The 17,746-nt window shown below is 27.9% G+C and overlaps 1 long non-coding RNA gene across 1 annotated transcript in view; it reads right to left on the bottom strand.

Annotated features, from left to right (window-relative positions):
- LOC107446723 (uncharacterized) overlaps nucleotides 1-17,387 on the bottom strand; it is a 25,237-nt gene extending 7,850 nt beyond the window's left edge. Inside the window, exons 1-5 of the long non-coding RNA XR_001584424.4 lie at nucleotides 17,250-17,387; nucleotides 11,321-11,338; nucleotides 8,981-8,995; nucleotides 5,845-5,862; nucleotides 4,432-4,446 (exon numbers count right to left, since the gene is read on the bottom strand). This is a non-coding gene — a long non-coding RNA (uncharacterized lncRNA). The remainder of the gene's footprint in view (nucleotides 1-4,431; nucleotides 4,447-5,844; nucleotides 5,863-8,980; nucleotides 8,996-11,320; nucleotides 11,339-17,249) is intronic.
- Nucleotides 17,388-17,746: the final 359 nt, after the last annotated feature.

Below are 17,746 nucleotides of genomic sequence, written 5' to 3' on the forward strand. Positions count from 1 at the left end.
GAATAGCACATTTGACCTTGGAAAGAGGGTTTTTATATCTTTCTGGACAATATATTTAAATGTTAATAGGTCTCAGTAGCGTGGGACTGATCAATTTCCCAAGCTGCTAAAGCCACATCATCACATTTTTTGAGATAATTAGATCAATATTATTACTTTCTTGTGGGAAAGGTTTTTAAACGTTTGCGCGTTGGATAAATGCTCTATTTAAGGATTATATTTAATATATAATTGTTTTAACATTACATATATATATATATATATATACACAAAGGAGCGTTTCCTTGTTCGTTAAATTCGGTTGGCCCGAGTCTGGATGTGCGCAAGGTAATCATAATATTCTGGTTAATTCAAAATTTAGAATTTTCATTATAAAATTTCAAAATTAAAAAGGTTGGATTCTAATTATGAAATTTTAACATTAATTAGGTTGAATTTTAATTTTGACATTAATAAGGAAAAAAAATATTGATATTTTTAGAGAAATTATTAACAATTAGAGGAGAAAAAATATTTTTAAAAGAATTCTTTATTAAATAATTTGAGATGTTTGGAAACGGATTTGCCTGAATTCGATTTGTACTAGGTAAAATCATAAATTTAGTTAACAGAGAAATTTTTGATTATAACATACAAACTTAACAATTTTACATAGAAATTATTTACATTATTTGAAAATTTATTGTGTTTTTATTAAGTTTCGTTAGAGTTCGTCTATTTGTTTTTTAAGTAAATAAACATGACTACAAATTCTTTCAATTCTAATCATTTCATTGAAAATTGCATTTAAATAACTCTTTTTTAGAAACATTAGAATGTCATGTAATTAGTTTTTTCATATTAAATTTATTATCATCTAGCTAATTCGTGACTAAAATTCTTCCAATATTTACTAAAGAATTTTTTCAAAATGAAAGAATTTTTTTTTTCACAAAATGTTAGTAATTTCTCTAAAATCATCAATATAAAACTTATTAAAATTCAACATTATCAATATTAAAATTTTCTAATTAAAATTCAACCTTATTAATTATAAATTTTGAATTATCCAGTATATTATGATTATCTTGCACACATTCTGATACTGGTCCATCCAGATACGGGTCAATCCAATGTAACTAACAATTCAAATCTACTTCAATAAGAACGTGCCATAACTTGCTCTTATTATTGTCTTTTTACGTTTCTAATTTCATGTTTTTTAAACTGAGTTAACTGTATTTTTTAATTGCATATATATATATATATATATTTTTGCGTGATTAATTTATTTTGAATTTTTTTTCCGTTCAATTTTTCATTTTTTCAATTTTCTAGGTGATCCTTACTTTATTGTATTGATAAATTTGAATTAATTAGGTTATAGCAGTGTTTCCCAAAGTGTGGTACGCGTACCCCTAGGGGTACGGAAACAGCTTAGCAGGGGTTCGCGTTCTTATGCGAAATATCTTGCAACAAACGAAAATTTCAAAAAATTTTATTCTAAGGCAAAGCTAGCCATGAAAATTTACGATAACGTATATTTCTATTGGCTATTTTTTACAGAGTTAACAGTTAATAATTAGTGGTGTCAACAGCTAGCTGTGATTTTTAACTTTTGTGCAATTTCTTTTAGTAAAAAATACATTCATTTTTTTGTTAGTGGTACACATGTGTACCATTGCGAAAAATGTAGAAAGGGTACGCAAAAGTCATAAGTTTGGGAAACACTGGGATATAGTAATACAATGTTTGAAAGCACTCTTTTTTCTGGATATAATCGTGTGAGTTCATGACAAGATTATACATTTACCCTATCTTGTTTTTTTTTTTTTTTTTTTTTTTTTTTTTTTTTTTTTTTTTTNTTTTTTTTTTTTTTTTTTTTTGTTTTTTAAACAAACAACGCTTGATGTTCTAATGAAAATATTCAAACAAGCATGGTTTCCAAAAACCATTTATACAGATCAAGGGACAAATTTTACAACCGTGTTAAAAAAAGCGTTTGTTAACATTTTGGCTAAAACTCCAATGTTTACTACTCCTGGAAATCCTGAAAGTATAGGAGAAGTAGTACGTTGGAATAGTACTCTAAAAGATTTGTTAAATGAGAACATTCAAGAAAATGTCAGTGACCGAGACTCTCACCTCCAATATCAGGTGTTCGCCTATCGAAAAGTACCACATAGTACCACTGGTATTCCACTATATCAACTAAAGGATAGATCAAAGGAAAAGCAATTTAAAATTGCAGATCAGGTTTAAATCCTCATCTTCTCACAAACTGTTGAGAACATGGATGGGTCCAGAAGCGATTGTTCAGTTGCCAAGGCATCACACCGCACTAGTAAAAATGGACAGAAGAATCAGAAAACTACATTTTATCAAACTTCAACAGCATGTAGCGGGAGTTGGTCAAATAATATGATTTTTGACCAAGAAAAAGAATTTGAAGATTTATATCAGTCACCCTGTGATACCATAAAATTGATTAAAGATGATATTCGAAAACATGTACTTAAAAATTCTGTAAATTTAAATTATTTGCAAAAACAGAGGCTAGTTAACAGATTGCAATATTTTGCTGATGCTTTTGATTACATCCCCAGATTAGCAAATGTAAATGAACATTCAGTGTTTTTATCTCCAGATTTCCTTCCAAAGAAAATGAAACCTCATCGAATACCTGTTGTTCCACAGGAAGAAGTGGATTAACAAATTCAAGAACTACTTTGGCTAGGGCTGATAGGAACGAGTAATAGTGAATGAGCTAAAAATCAATTTTCAAAAATCGGTGGATAAAGCTAATTTCCATCTTGCAAATACTATCGATCATATATCGATGATATTGCAATATTTTATGACTCTAGGAATGATAACCTTTATCATATTAACCAAGTCTTCAGAACCTTGAACGAAGTAGGGCTGAAAGTGAATCTTAAAAAATGTGACTTTGGAAAAAACTCAGTAAAAGTGTAAAGTCATATTATCGAATACGAACATCATTCCACCGATCCCGAAAAGGTTAAGGAAATACAAAAGTTAGGCCGACCATCCACTAAGGAGGAAGTCAAATTCTTCTGCGTTTGGCTAGCTATTATAGATTATATTCGGAAATTTTCAGATATAATCTTACATTTGACCAAATTTCCCAAGAAAAACAAAAACGAGACACAAACAATACTCTTTGAGACGACTCAGCTGAACAGTCGTTTTCTACTCTCAAAGAATGTTAACTGAAATGCCTTCGCTGTACACTCCCAATTTGGAACGACCATTTCAACTGTTTACTGACGCTAGTACAACTGTCTCAGGAGCCAGCTTATCATAAACTGATAAACATGGAAAAGAAATGTCAATTGCATTTTTGAGCAAGAAATTATCAGAAAGCAAAAAAAAAAAAACTAACTTTCGATCGAGAGGCCTTTTCAGTAATGGAGGCGTTAAAACAGTTCAATACATGAATTTTTAATTCCCAAATCGAAGTCATTTCCGATCATGAACCACTCACATATTTGACATACAGTGCTGAGCTGACAAAGAGGACCTTAGCATTTCAACGCTAAAATGTTAAAATTGCAAGTGGGAAAGGTAGTGCACATGCAACGCAGATGCCTTGTCAAGATTACCTGTCAAGTGAAATAATATAAGTATAATGCATATAATTTCATTTGTTAAAATGTTTAGAATGTAATCTTTAAATTTAATGATCTGTGCTTAAAATTTCCAACTTTGTTTAGGGTTTTCGGAGTCATATTTCACTGGGCTCTTACATTTTATATGTAAATAGCTAGAAGTAAATTTTTTCAAACGTGTATATTTTTTTTCTTTGTAGCATTTTCAGTTAGACACTTCGTCTCCTTCCGAAGCCAAATGCTTCACCAAAAGTCATAAGAGTGAAATTCAGAGTTATATAAAGGGAAATATCAATTTTGTTATTGAGAGAACGATTAGACGTTTCCTCCTAGAGGGAAAAAGAACTGTTTTTCTTTCTTTTTAGATTGGTAGATGAGTCCATAGGTTGAGCTCGCTTAAAGATGATATGTTCCTGATTTCAGCGTTATGTATTTATTTTTGTTTTATTGAATTTGTTGTGTAATTAAAAAAAGGCATCTCCAATGATCCGTTTTAAGCATAAACACATCACAATCCTTATCAATAGTAATAATTTAAAACTTTAAAGAAAACTAAGACAAAAATTATTTTAATTAAAAACATTTACATTGAAATCATATTATCTCCTCGCCAATTCCCTTAATTTTATCCCCAAAAATACTGTAATCTGATATATTATTCATAAAGGCAAAGCAGAAAACATCATTATAATATTACGAGGAACACCAAAGAATGAGATACGTTATCATAATTTAATCAAGCAAAAATATCAAGCAAATTCAAAATATTTATTCAAGGTATCAAAAATTGTCGAAAAACTCAATTTATAATAGAACTTACGATTATTTTGGAGATCTGAAATGTTGCCAATAAAAAAACGATGATAATAATATTTCACATTACAATAAGAAGAAAAACTTTTAATTATATTTATCTATTATTGATTTGATTGTTTGTAAATTACATTTCGAATATAATAAAATTACAGAAGTTAACTTTCATGACAATAGATAGGAAAAGCATTTCATCACATTTATGTATAAAATATTTAACTCCTGCAAATTAACATTATGGTAAAACAGAAATTAGAAATAGTAGAAACCTTATAGTTACAATAATTACTAAAATACGTATTTAATATTTATGTTTATGAGTTATATAAAAGTTTTGAGAAGAGGGGATGTTCAACTTACCCTATCATTTTCAAATTTAAATAATTGGTGAGTACAAAGCTGGAGCGTGGTACAGGGAAACCTCTTTTTACGGACAATCTATCAGAAGTAACTAACTCTACACGAAACGAATGAACCATTGTATTTCCCTCCAAAAGGCAAACGCTCTCTTTAAAAAATCTTTTAGTTAAATTGTTTTTTAAATCTTATGCAAAAGCTTTAAAATACTTCAAAACGGTTAGACATAAATTTTACAATAATGTGAGTGTGCTTTATGGAGAATATAATAACCCAATTAGAGGAACGAATTTTCCTAAGGGAGACTGAAAGAGGAATAACTAATATTTCTTAATGGCATTTGAACAACGATTGATTGCTCTATTCCGATTTCTTTATTTTATGATTGTAGTGTGCTTGAAAAAAAATTCTTTTCCTAAAGGACAACGGGTCGATATATTTTATAAGTTGTTGTTATCACAGAATTTATAACTAAAAAGTACTTCATTTGTAACTCATTCCTAGAATTTACTACAATAGTTCAAAGATGATTGAAAAAATTATGTCTCATAAAATAGAGATATTTTTCCAGATTTTATGCAATAAATGAAACCTCGAAGCGATGAGTTTCCATACACTAAATTACCACCGATGGTAAGTTTGGGAAAAAGTTCCATTCCCTTAATTTGTAATTAAGATATTAATGCAGACATTTCAGAGCAATGCTATAGAATACTAATTACAGCAGACAATATGAATCTTTGTTTTTGAACTAAGCAACCAAATTTTTCTACTCATTAATTTAATGACATGTTGTAGAATTGTTTTTTGGCTAGTGACTACCAGCATTTTAACCACTCTAACGTTCTTTCTCAACCCATCCAAAATTATTCTAGCATAAGATATTTATTTCCCACGAATTAGCAACTTCATATAAAATGATATTTGCTAATTGGTTATTTATTGTCTTGCTTTTCTCAATATTTTGTTAAATTCTTTTTCGTCAAATAGGATATTTACAGATAAATTTAAAACGTAAATTGCTAGAATTGATGTGTGCGCTGTTAAAAACATAATTACTTACCAAACAGTCCATCCTTAGCTGCAATTAAACTTGGTTTAATTAAATAAGACATAAAAGGAAGAAATAGTTCTTAAAATTATTAAAATTTTTAAACGATTTTACAAAGTGGAATGCTATTAAAGACATCTTGGATAACAAAGATCACATACTGAAAGTCTAAACAAAAATATGTTCTTTTCAATTATTAATATGATTATAAATATATCAAACGTTTTAACATGATTTACTGGAAAATTCGATTCATCTTAGTTTTTTTAATTTCAATCTTTACAGAGCAAACTTTTTATTTAAATAGATTGAATATCACAAGCATCTGTTGTTTTTCACTTCTGGATAACATATTGAATATCAAATTTGTTGAATATCAGATTTCAATGAATATCATCACTGAGTATAGGATTTATTGAAAATTTAATTAATATTTATTTCAATAGAGTATAGATATAATGTAAGTTTAGGCAATATGGCAGTAGAGGTAAGATGGCTAATTTGAATATTCCCGATATTTCTTTTTTATCTATTACATTTGATGTGATTTAGAAGGAGGCAGTTTAAATTGTTTATCAATTTGGACAAAGCGTTGTTTTTTTTGCTAAAAAAAATGTGTAAAATTTAAATTTTATTTTATTTCGTTGTATAATATTTTTCGGTGAATAAGATATTTTTGTTTTTTTAATAGTTAATTTATTTTTGTTTTCAACTAGCTGGACTTTAAAGGCGCACGTATAGTCCAATCTTTATTTATGAGTAAGTGCAAAGGAATATAATAGCTGAATGATGTTATAAATACGGTGGCTATCACATCCTTCAATTTTTGAAGAAATGACCACAAAAGTTCAACAAATATTGTCCAAATTTTATTATTGAGTATAAACCTATAAATGATCGTAAACACCTTCAAGAGTTTAAGAAAAGTTTAAAAAAAAGTTTTAAAAAAATTTATTTTAAAAAAATTCTTATTCATCTCGATGCTTCATATTTTTAAATTTATAAATCTAGAAGCAAAAGTTTTGGCTTTTTAATGGTTTTTATTTGGTAAGTTTCAAAATTTTAAGATTAATGCTTACAAAAAAGAAATCCTCAGCATTTTTTTAATACTATTGAATTTTTTTATAAATTTATAAAAACAGTACAAAAGCATGCATATTTGATACCGATTTTAAACATTTAACATATAATCCAAGAAATCCCTATGACCAACTACACAGAATCTTACAAATTATCGAATTCTATAGACTCAGAATTGGATGACTATCAGCGTGCTAGCTGTGGTGGAGAAGAAAACAGTATGCCATCAAAAAATTATGACTGGATAAAAATTATTAGTAGCGCAGTGGCCCCATAAAACTTGTACGAGTTTTGAAAACCGTTGGAAAAAAATCTGACGAAGTTTTATTTTTCGAAAGTGATGGATTAAATAAATACATTATATTTGTTTAGAATGTTCGTTTTACTTTATTTCCTTGATAGAACTCTTTAAGTTCAACATAACTCAAGTTAAACACGGTTAACTGCATAAAATGTGCGAATTTTCACACTTCAACTTTTCTTTAACTCAGTTGGATGACTAATTCACCTCGACATTAAGGAGAAATGGCTTCTTGCAAGTTTTTTTATTTCAATCATTTTTTTTTCTTCATATTTTGTGCTCAGTATTTCTTTGTTACTTGCACAAAATGTGTTGATTGCATGCATGATAATTTAAAATATTCTTGACATTTGATAATTTAAAATATGATTAAAATTTAATTGATAATTGATAATTTAAAATATTCTTGACCTCTATTCTTTGTACTTTTATTTCCACTTCATAATACTATGGCCATCTATCCTAAATTTATCCTATAATTTTTGAAATAATATTTATCACTGGAAATAAATATTGCACCATTAACAAAACGATAATATCAATTTTAATCTCTTGAATTAAAGCATTTAAAATGAAAAAATATCCGCATTGTTGATATCTACGATAAAAAAAATGCTTTTACGTTAATCTAATATCATGGAATTCTAGTGTTTAAAAAATGCTTATTTATTTACGATTTTAGTCAAATAAATAAAAATAAAAGAATTTGAATCAATATTGCTTTATCGAAAAACAAACACACACACTTTTTCAAAATTTCGTTAACAGCAGCATTTATCCATCAAACTAAATTAAATTCCATATAAAATCATTGAGGTAATTGCATATTGAAATTAATGGTGGTTATTTATATTTTCAGTTATCTAAAACTTTTAGTTATCTAAAAACTTGAAGTTATCTGAATTAATAAGTTGATTTATCAAACTGAATTTTTTTAATTAAATATTATGTATTTTTTCTTGAGAAAGCATGAGCAAGTTTTTTTTCATGAAAAATATTTCATGACAAAGTTTATACATGAAATTCAGCTTTAATATAAACAGGATTCAAAAAATTTCCCATTTGTTTAATCTTTCGGTATATATTTGACAGTCTTAAGCTGTTTTATTGATAAAAAAAGTTTAGCTCTGTTCTTCCCCCTATAATCATAAAGTATTTTTGCTTAAAATTAAGGTGAGATATATTTTATCTTTTTTCAAATAATTTGAATTATATTTAACGATTGTTTTTACTTTACAGAAATTATTTTATGGTTTAGAACATCATATGAATGAAATTGTGAATCATTTTAATAGTCAAATTGATATTTTATCAATTATTATCTGTCTTTAGAATAATTTTTCGGTCATTTGAATTGACAGACGATTTTATAAAGCCAAGATAGTTCAAATCAATGCTGTATTTAAATATGATATCCATAAGATCTTTCTTCATAACTAAATTGTCATAACTTGAATTTGTCTTCATAACTAAACACTTGAGCTGCCATGGCTCAGTTTGCAGAGCGATTATAACTTTTAATAAAGAGTAGTCATGGACAGTTTAAGTCTCTGAAATAGAAAATAAATTTAAATATTACTACTACCGGATTTTTTTAATGAAAAAGTTGCCGACCCTGCAAAATTACCCGGGATTCCTTCGTATTTTTTCTTTAATCTTCTTTTGTATCTTTTTTTCAAAGTTACTTTAACAAAATGTTTACAAAAAAAACCAACTAATAAAGACAAATTTGTAAAACATGGTAATTAAGAAATTGCTACTACTTACTGTCCTTAACAGTGTCTGAAAAAATATTGATTATGAAAGATAAAAGTGAAAATACAAAAATAAAACTAGTTTTAATAAGTCAATATTTTTAAAATTGTACTACAGATCAAAACCTTTAAACATTGTAGCAAAACTTTAGTACTCAGTTCATGTTTACCTTTTTTTAACTCGCCAATGACAAATAAAAATTCGTTATTAACCAAATTTGTGAAATATTTGTTAAATAAATACTTAACCCTTTAATAGTTGTTTTGATACAACTTCACCCTTTATACTGCCCGTACATTGATGTTTTTAAGGAAAATATTCCTACTGCCTGGTTTATACTATACTACTGATTGTTTTTCATGGTTAAGTATCACTATCTTTATTGTTGAGGCACCTATTCATCCCTTTAGGAACTCTGCAGGTAGATCTCACATTGCGATAAAACCTAAAATTCATTTCATTCATATGTAAAATAGATATATTTAATTCTGTGCTTTATTTTCTTCGAGTTGTATTAGTTATGTATTCTGGGTTCAACAAAAGTTCACAATCTCTAGGAGCCAGAGTTATGACACATGCTGTAAAAATTAGCACTAATACGTTTTGCTATAATGATATAAGAATAAGGATAAATATGTTAATGACAATTAATATTTTTAATATAATACTATCAACAAATAGATAAAATATCTAAAAATATATAATATATATTTAATATAAAACGTTTCAAATTCGAACTTATAGAAAAAGCCAATATTAACGTTTGAAATGGAATTGGCAATAATCTGAAATTATTGCACTTTTTAAGAACATTAGAATTAATTTTTACAAGAACATTAGAATTTATTTTTGCACTTGCAGCATAGATATATTTGTGTACTAATCACATGGTTGTGCATGTTGTGCTAATAATACAGCTTTTTACGCCTTGGAACTGACCAATTCATAAAAGTGGTAGCTTAAATGCAGGCATTTATTTTGCTTTCACTTTAATCAATGTTAGTCGGATCACATATATGATCAATATTATTTCAAAAGTAAATTGTATAATTTTTATTTTGAACTGAATTTGTCCTAAATAATATAAATCAAACTATTGTAACCCAGCCCTCAAAGAAACTGATAAAGAATTAGTTTAGTAACCAGCTTTATCTTTTCCCCCAGATTGATAACGTTTCATGCCGGCACGCATTTGTGACTGACGTCGCGAAAGGATTAAGGCTTGGGTTTATTATCAGGCTGAATAAATTTTTGGATACGGTTGCAACGACAATTTTTCATTGGTAAAACTCGTTGCTCCAACAATTCCTCGAGAGCACAATATCTTGCCGTTTCTGTGAAATAGATCTTAGTTCAGTAAATGAAGCATTAAAAATACTGTTTCTTCTTTAATTTTTTTTTTGGCAGAAAGCATTGGTATGTTATTATAAATGATTTCTGAAACTCTCCAACTCATTTCTATACGTTTCTCACATTTGACGGAAAGAATTGAATTTCTTCCAAACAAGCTACTTTCCGGTGATTATTTTTACGCTAAATTGAATGAGACACTACGAGATTCATTTGATTGTATAGTTTAAAAGTTAAAATCCCTTTACTTTTTATATTGCTAGCGAAGCATGCAAGGTACATTTTCCTAAGTAATTTTTCATGCTGAGATAAAATTCAAGTCAATAGTATAGCTTGGAAATTACAAGGAATTTCTTCATAATAACTACAATTTAAATTATAGTTCATTTCATAAAAAAATTGCAACTTTTGCAATTTTTATTTTCTCTATTTGTGTTTGTTTTCATTCAATTTAGCGAGAAAAAGCAAACATAGGGAACAAAACCTTACTTACCTGCATTTCAACATGAGATGAGTAAATAAATTTAAGTATACGACTGCAATTTTTGCACACAAAAGTCTTATTTATCTGTTCATGTTATCAATTCCAGTTATATCTCAATCATGTCCGTATAAACAGGCAAGAGGTTAGAGTTTATGGGTGTATGGTTAATGTTTCGCATTAATTGGGGTAAAGAAAGTTACAGCATTTCTTCAATTTTTCCAATTGGAAATAATTTCTCACCTGTTTTATAGCAGCAGACCAACTTAGACTTCTACGCGAAAGGTTTTCTTCGTAAGCTGCAGTTTTTGTTTTATTGACGCAGTTTTGTTATCATATATATTTTTTTTCAATTCTGTCAAAATATGAAAAACTCGTTTACAAAATTATCCCCGCGTAGGATAGTCAATATCAATGATTTTGTAGCACCATATAAAAAGCTGTGTGGTACATGCTCATTTATTACCACAAGACAAATTACTATAAACAATGTCTATTAAACTTAAAACTTAATTACTTACCGCCAACTAAACCAGCCTCTGCAGATAATTAAAGTTTAATTAAATACTGATGTAAAAAATCAAAGACAATTTTATCTAATATCTGATATATACATACACTACTGGTCTTTAAAATTGCTACCCCACGAAGGAAAGCAAATATCAGAATATATATTTATTGGGTATATACATTATAGTTGGAAGAACAAGTGATTGAATTTTCAGGATATTTGGATGTAAAGATCCTGAGGAATCAGTACTATGAACAGCCTCCCCTGGCAGCATTAACAGCAGTTATTCTTATGGGCATCGAGTCGAACAGAGATTGAATAGCATGGACGGGTACAGTATTCCATGCAGCTTCAACATTATGCGACAATTCATCGACAGTAGTAACTGACGAGTGGTGGAGTGGCAGTCGCTTAGCAACCATTTACTAGACGATTTCAATAATTGAGAGATCAGGAGAATGTGCTGGCCATCCTCATATTTTTTTAAAAACAAATTTTTGAATTTCGCGTATTTAATGCCTTTTATTTCCAGAATTAGGTACTTGCAAGTCCAGAAGAAGTAAAGTGATAATGCATAGTCAATAATTTAAATTAGATTTAATCGGAAACATGTGAGCAGCGTCACGCGTGTGTATCGAATCTGATTCGCTTCTGAATCCACAAATGCCATGATTCACATACGTTGATGTTCCTGGACATTCAATTATGAATTTGTTTTACTTACAAATATCAATGATGAATATTTTTGACAAATTTATACCTGTTTTGAACAGAATATTATGTGTAATATTTATTTTTTTACCTTTTTTCAGCAACTTCACGTTTAGCTTAAAATAAAACGTCCTTACTGTTGAGACTCTTCACCTACATATCTTACACCAATTTAATTTCCTCTGGATTGTCAAAATCTAAATCATCATACTCCCTTTTATCCACCGTAGAGTTAAAATTCAGAGTGCCATCTAACTCATCACCAAACATTTCACAAATAGATTAAAGTTTCATCAAAATATTCATTGTTTCATTTTATCACCTTTTCTTTTGTTGCAGAACACTCTATCGAATCTCTTATTAGTCCAAACCTATTTCGGTCAGATTTCTCATCAAAAGTCAACACACAATATAATGCAGATTCCACTTACTGACTCAGATATTTAAAATGCTAATGACTGAAATTTGTATTTACGCAGGCAAAATATCTGGAAGAATGAAAAACGAGATGAACTGCTCAATATTAAACATAACACAAAACCTTATAAAAACCTAAACATTTGTCTAAAGCTTGAAGTATTTCGATTTCGTTCACGTATTGGTCATACGCGCATAAATCATAAGCATCCCTTGTTAAACTAGCCAGCAACCGATTGTTCCTCTTTTAAGAAACCTTTTATTACTAAGCATATTTTTGACCTAATGCAGCCAATTTAAAATTCAGAGACAACGTAATTTCTTTAACTTAAATCCGTCATTAATTGATGTGATAATACTGAGTATAATGTTATTCTTTTCTCAAGAACGCTGATTATTTATGCATCCATATAGCTTTTAAACCCTACCTAAATATATTAAGTTAACTTACAAGGGAAACTAGGGAAGTCTGACTCGCCAATTTTGAAATAAACTAGTGGGATGTATGCCTTATGAGGAATAATTTTAGGGGGCAACATTCGTTTCGGCCATAGAAGGCCCTGTGAGAGAGGAAAAATAATTCAATATATAAAAAAATCGGTATTTCATTACTTCAATGCAGACTATTAGTTATTGTAATTATCTCGTACTCCAATTAATTTTGTGGTACTTTCACGTACTATATAATGCATATTTATTGTTAAAATTGATTTCGAAAATTTTATATATCTGTAATTTTTCAGAAGAACCTGTTAGATTAATTTTTGAAAAGAATTTGACATCAAATTTTTGTAAATTTATTTTCCCAATTAATTGGAGTATGTAATTGCAAATCAATTAATTAATAATTAATTAATAACTGATTAATTTGCTATTTAATTTATTAATTTGCTAATTTATTAATTAACCAATTAATTACAAATTAATTGGAGTATGAGACAATTACAATAACTAATAGTCTGCATTGAAGTAATAAAATACAGATTTTTCTATATATTGAATTATTTTTTATCTCTCACAGGACCTTCTATGGGCCGAAATGAATGTTGCCCCCTAAAATTATTCCTCATAAGGCATACATCCCACTAGTTTATTTCAAAATTGGCGAGTCACACTTCCCTAGTTTCCCTTGTTAGTTGTTGGTGCGACTGCCAATTATGCCAATAACTAACTAACTATCTAACTACTCTGCTAATATTTAAGCAAATAAACAGATTTATATAAGCTTTTTTTTTCAGTGTCGCTGGCAATACAAATAAAAATAACACTTTATATCGGATTTTCCTTATCAATACCAAATTTATTAAAATATTGGGGAAAAAAAGCACTACCGTTTTAGAGTTTAATGAATTCTTAAACTAAAAAGTATGAAATAATATATTTTTAAATATTTAAAACAACAACTATTCTATAGCTTTAATGAAGAAGTTAGAAATAAAAATTTGAGTATAACTTATAGGAATCGAGTTGATGTAGTATCAGTTAATTTTTCAAATAAATTGACCATTTTATATAAAGTTATCTTAAAATGTGTTGGAAGAATTTCCTATAAAGATAATAAAAAGGTTATTCCAAGATAAGTTTTGATATAAAAGGAATGTAATGTCTGAAAAATTAACAAAGTATTAAAATAACATCAACTCGATTTTTATATTTTACACTCAATATTTAATTTGTTGCTTTTTCATAAAAGTTAATTTTTAATTTCTTAAAATTTTATCAACCTTTTTTCAGCTTCTCTACATAGTTTATAAGTAATAGAACGCTAAGTAGCTTTGTCGTTCATAACCTATTTCTTTTGTTTCAATTTTTTTTTTTTTTTTAAAAAANAAATGCTTCCTTTAAAGTGAAAAATAGAGATCTAAATCGTCAATGTTCATCACAAATTGAAATAAAGCACGCTTAAAAGAAGAATATATTTTGATGTTTTGCAACTGAAATGGTAATTTATTATATAATTTAGGTGCTAAGTAAAAAAACTGTTTTCGTGAAATTTCTTTTGTAAAGAAGGGAATCTCATACATTTCAGTTGGTCTCCTTTCAGACACATTAGTTTTTAATTTGCATATTAATTTATTGTTGTGTAAATAGAGTAAAATACGAAAAAATACATTATGGCGAAATGGTAATAGGTTAATTCTTGTATATATATTGGTAGTAGTTACACTTGAATTATTTATATTTAGAGAATTAATAATCTTGAAGCATTTATTCTGAACTGAGATTAAGGGAAGTAAATTAGTTTTATATTCACCGCCATATATTATCGCACCATAATTAATTAAAGAATAAAACCAGGAGTAATAGAGTGCTTTCACAAAATTAAAATGAATTTTATTCTTAAGGTGATAAAATTTAACTAAAACGAAACGCAATTTTTTAACTAAATTGTTAATATGTGTTTTCCATTTTAAATTAGAATCGATATATAGTCCTAAATATTTGATATTGTTTACAGATTTACATGATATTGTTACAGATTTTGCATTAGATTATCGATATTACTAAGCATCATTGGTGTCAATAATTTTTTAGGTGTTTCATAAACAAATTAATACCAATTTCTTATTAATTTTGTTTTCAATACAAAAGAATTTTTGAAAATTATTTATTATAAATATTAAAATTTTTATTTTATTGAAACATGCTTTAAAATATTACTATAATACTCATGCGGTACCAGGTACTTTACGGAATACTGATTTGGTAACGTAGCTTAAGAGTGCTGATCTTTTAATGTTGATGATTGAATTAATCCGACACAGTAATAAAAAATATTTAAAGTTTAATATAGTTGCAATAAACTTGTAATAATTTCCAACTTTGAAATTCAATAAGGAAGTTGAAATCAGAGGAAAAGATCAATAACTTTCCTTCAATTTTAAAGACATTGGGAGGGATAAACCTTCTTTGTGTTAATTCATCTTTGATGGATGATAAAATGAGAGAATAATTTTAAATTTTGGCATCCTACAAAGAAGTTGGAATTAAAAAAAAATCAATAACTTTTTCGTTTATGAGAAATGTGAGAAGTTGAGTTCACTGAGTTGATTCATAATTAACAGCTGAATATATGAAACTATTTTTGGTTTTGACACCCCATCCGGAAGTTGAAATCTGAATAAGAATTTTTGTAATTTTCTTTTTATTTAGGAATATTTATTTATTTAAGAATATTTAATTTTTTATTAATATTTTACGTTAAGTCCTTATTTTAGACTTTATTTAGATTTCTAATAGATGGATGACTGATCATTCAAAACTCAAAAAAATATTTTTTGAACATCAGTACTAAACAAAAGACATTATTATTTTAAACATGTTTTTCATGTTGCAGAATATGAGAAAATATTGCAATTAATATTGCAAGATTTTTGAGGTACAGGCCCTAAATCCTTTTTAAAAAAGTTAGCTATATTTTTTTAGAGAAAAAACAACATTTCTCTGCCTTCGTTATTTAAAATATCACATGTATACTAAGAAATTTGTATTTTTATGGATATCCCTTTGAACAATCAAATTAGATTGTCACTATGTTTCGCTTTTTCTTAAATATGTGCCCTATACTCTTAGAATTTTCATTCTAAAATTACGGTAAAAAATCTGAAGCATTACATGAAATTAAGCATAAAGTAAGGAAAACTATAGTTGTATAAAACATTCGCAATTAGAATTTTTTAAAAATTGTGAATGCTAAACTACAACTTTGTAACCATTTTCAACCAGTATGATTCCAAAACCGTAAAAAAGGAAATTCAATTAGACATTGGACACAGTTGAGACTTTCATTAGTAAATAGACATTGACATTAGGTTGTGGAGGAGTTGTGTTTTGTGCACTGAACCATGGAATGCAATTTAATTAGTTAACCTAAAGTTGCTATTATCAATCATGAAATATGAAAAATACTATGCTTTTTTACTAAGCTGTTCTTTGACTCTCTAGTCTGGGCATTAATGACCCATCTTACTATAATATTTTAGAGCTCTATTTTGAGCACTTCTAATTAATTAATTTTTATTTAACAGTAGCCCTTTTTATTATGAATCTGTACTAAAGTTATTAATGTGTTTCACTTTTTTATCTTTTATTTTGAGCATTAAGCGCACTGCTTAGGTTTCTTAAAAGTTTGTTGCCATTTGACATCGTTGAAATGACTATTAATAACAAATAACTGGAAGAAAAATTTGAGCAGAAAATTGCTTGAGGGGTACAGGAGTGCAGGACTCTAGAAACTTCTTATATGTTAAAAAAATAATGGAAATAATGTTGTGTCAATGCTGGGATTCGAGGCCTTGCTCAACCTCTCATAAGAATGACAAATTAATTCTCCCTGCTAAAGTATGCAAAACCAATTCAAAATCCCATCTGCACAAAACTAGTTTCTTCATAAAGAGTAGCGTTATTGGCGAAATTAAAATTTTGGTTGCGTTACCGCATTAGATAAAAAACTGTCTTCAAAACCTTTTTTTAAAAAAAAAAAAATTTGAACACCAACTTTTTGTGGTCGACTGTTTCAGTTGAAGATAGTAAAATAACAATATAAAGAATTGCTTCCTAACCATTTTTCCGATAAATGTTTAACGGTGTAATTAATTTCCATTTTAAGATTAGCACCTTTGATTATAAATCTGTATGAAAGTTAATAATGCGTTTCACTTTTTTGTTTTTTATTTTGAGCACTATGCATATTGCTAAGGTATTTTAAAAGGTTATTGCCATTTGACACCGTTTAAACGCCATTTGACATCGTTTAAATGACTATTTATATCAAATGACTGGAAGAAACATTTGAGCAAAAAATTACTTACGTATTTGGACTAGGATGACAAGTAAAACGAGTAAGAGAAGTACTTTATTAAAAGTCATATTTTTTTCTTTTCTAAACTGTGCAGATAGAAAACATGAATTCAATGAGTACGACTCTTTCCTTTTATATTGATACACCGATACGATAAAATCTAATAATTTCATGATTAAAATAACTAATAAAGAAGAACTGCACGAAAAATAGATAAAAATAAATGTAATCGATTTCGTAGAAATTGTATTTTGATAACAATCACATGCAATTTAAAACGTCACAATTATGTTTCAGTGGAATTCTACGGGTTCTAAAAATTCGGTATAACAAAATTTTGCTACAAAAAGACCAGTAATATTATCCAACCAAAGGTGAGGTTGCTATTATTGAAAAAGCTCCTTTGTTGAGTTTCCTCCATTATTCTTTTAACTATTTGTAGCAAATGCTACCTGCTGACTGCTTTATAAACCTTACCTAAGTTCTTAATTCCGAATCTCGATTCAA

This window comes from Parasteatoda tepidariorum, chromosome 3, assembly GCF_043381705.1.
Source record: "Parasteatoda tepidariorum isolate YZ-2023 chromosome 3, CAS_Ptep_4.0, whole genome shotgun sequence".
NCBI lineage: Eukaryota > Metazoa > Arthropoda > Arachnida > Araneae > Theridiidae > Parasteatoda > Parasteatoda tepidariorum.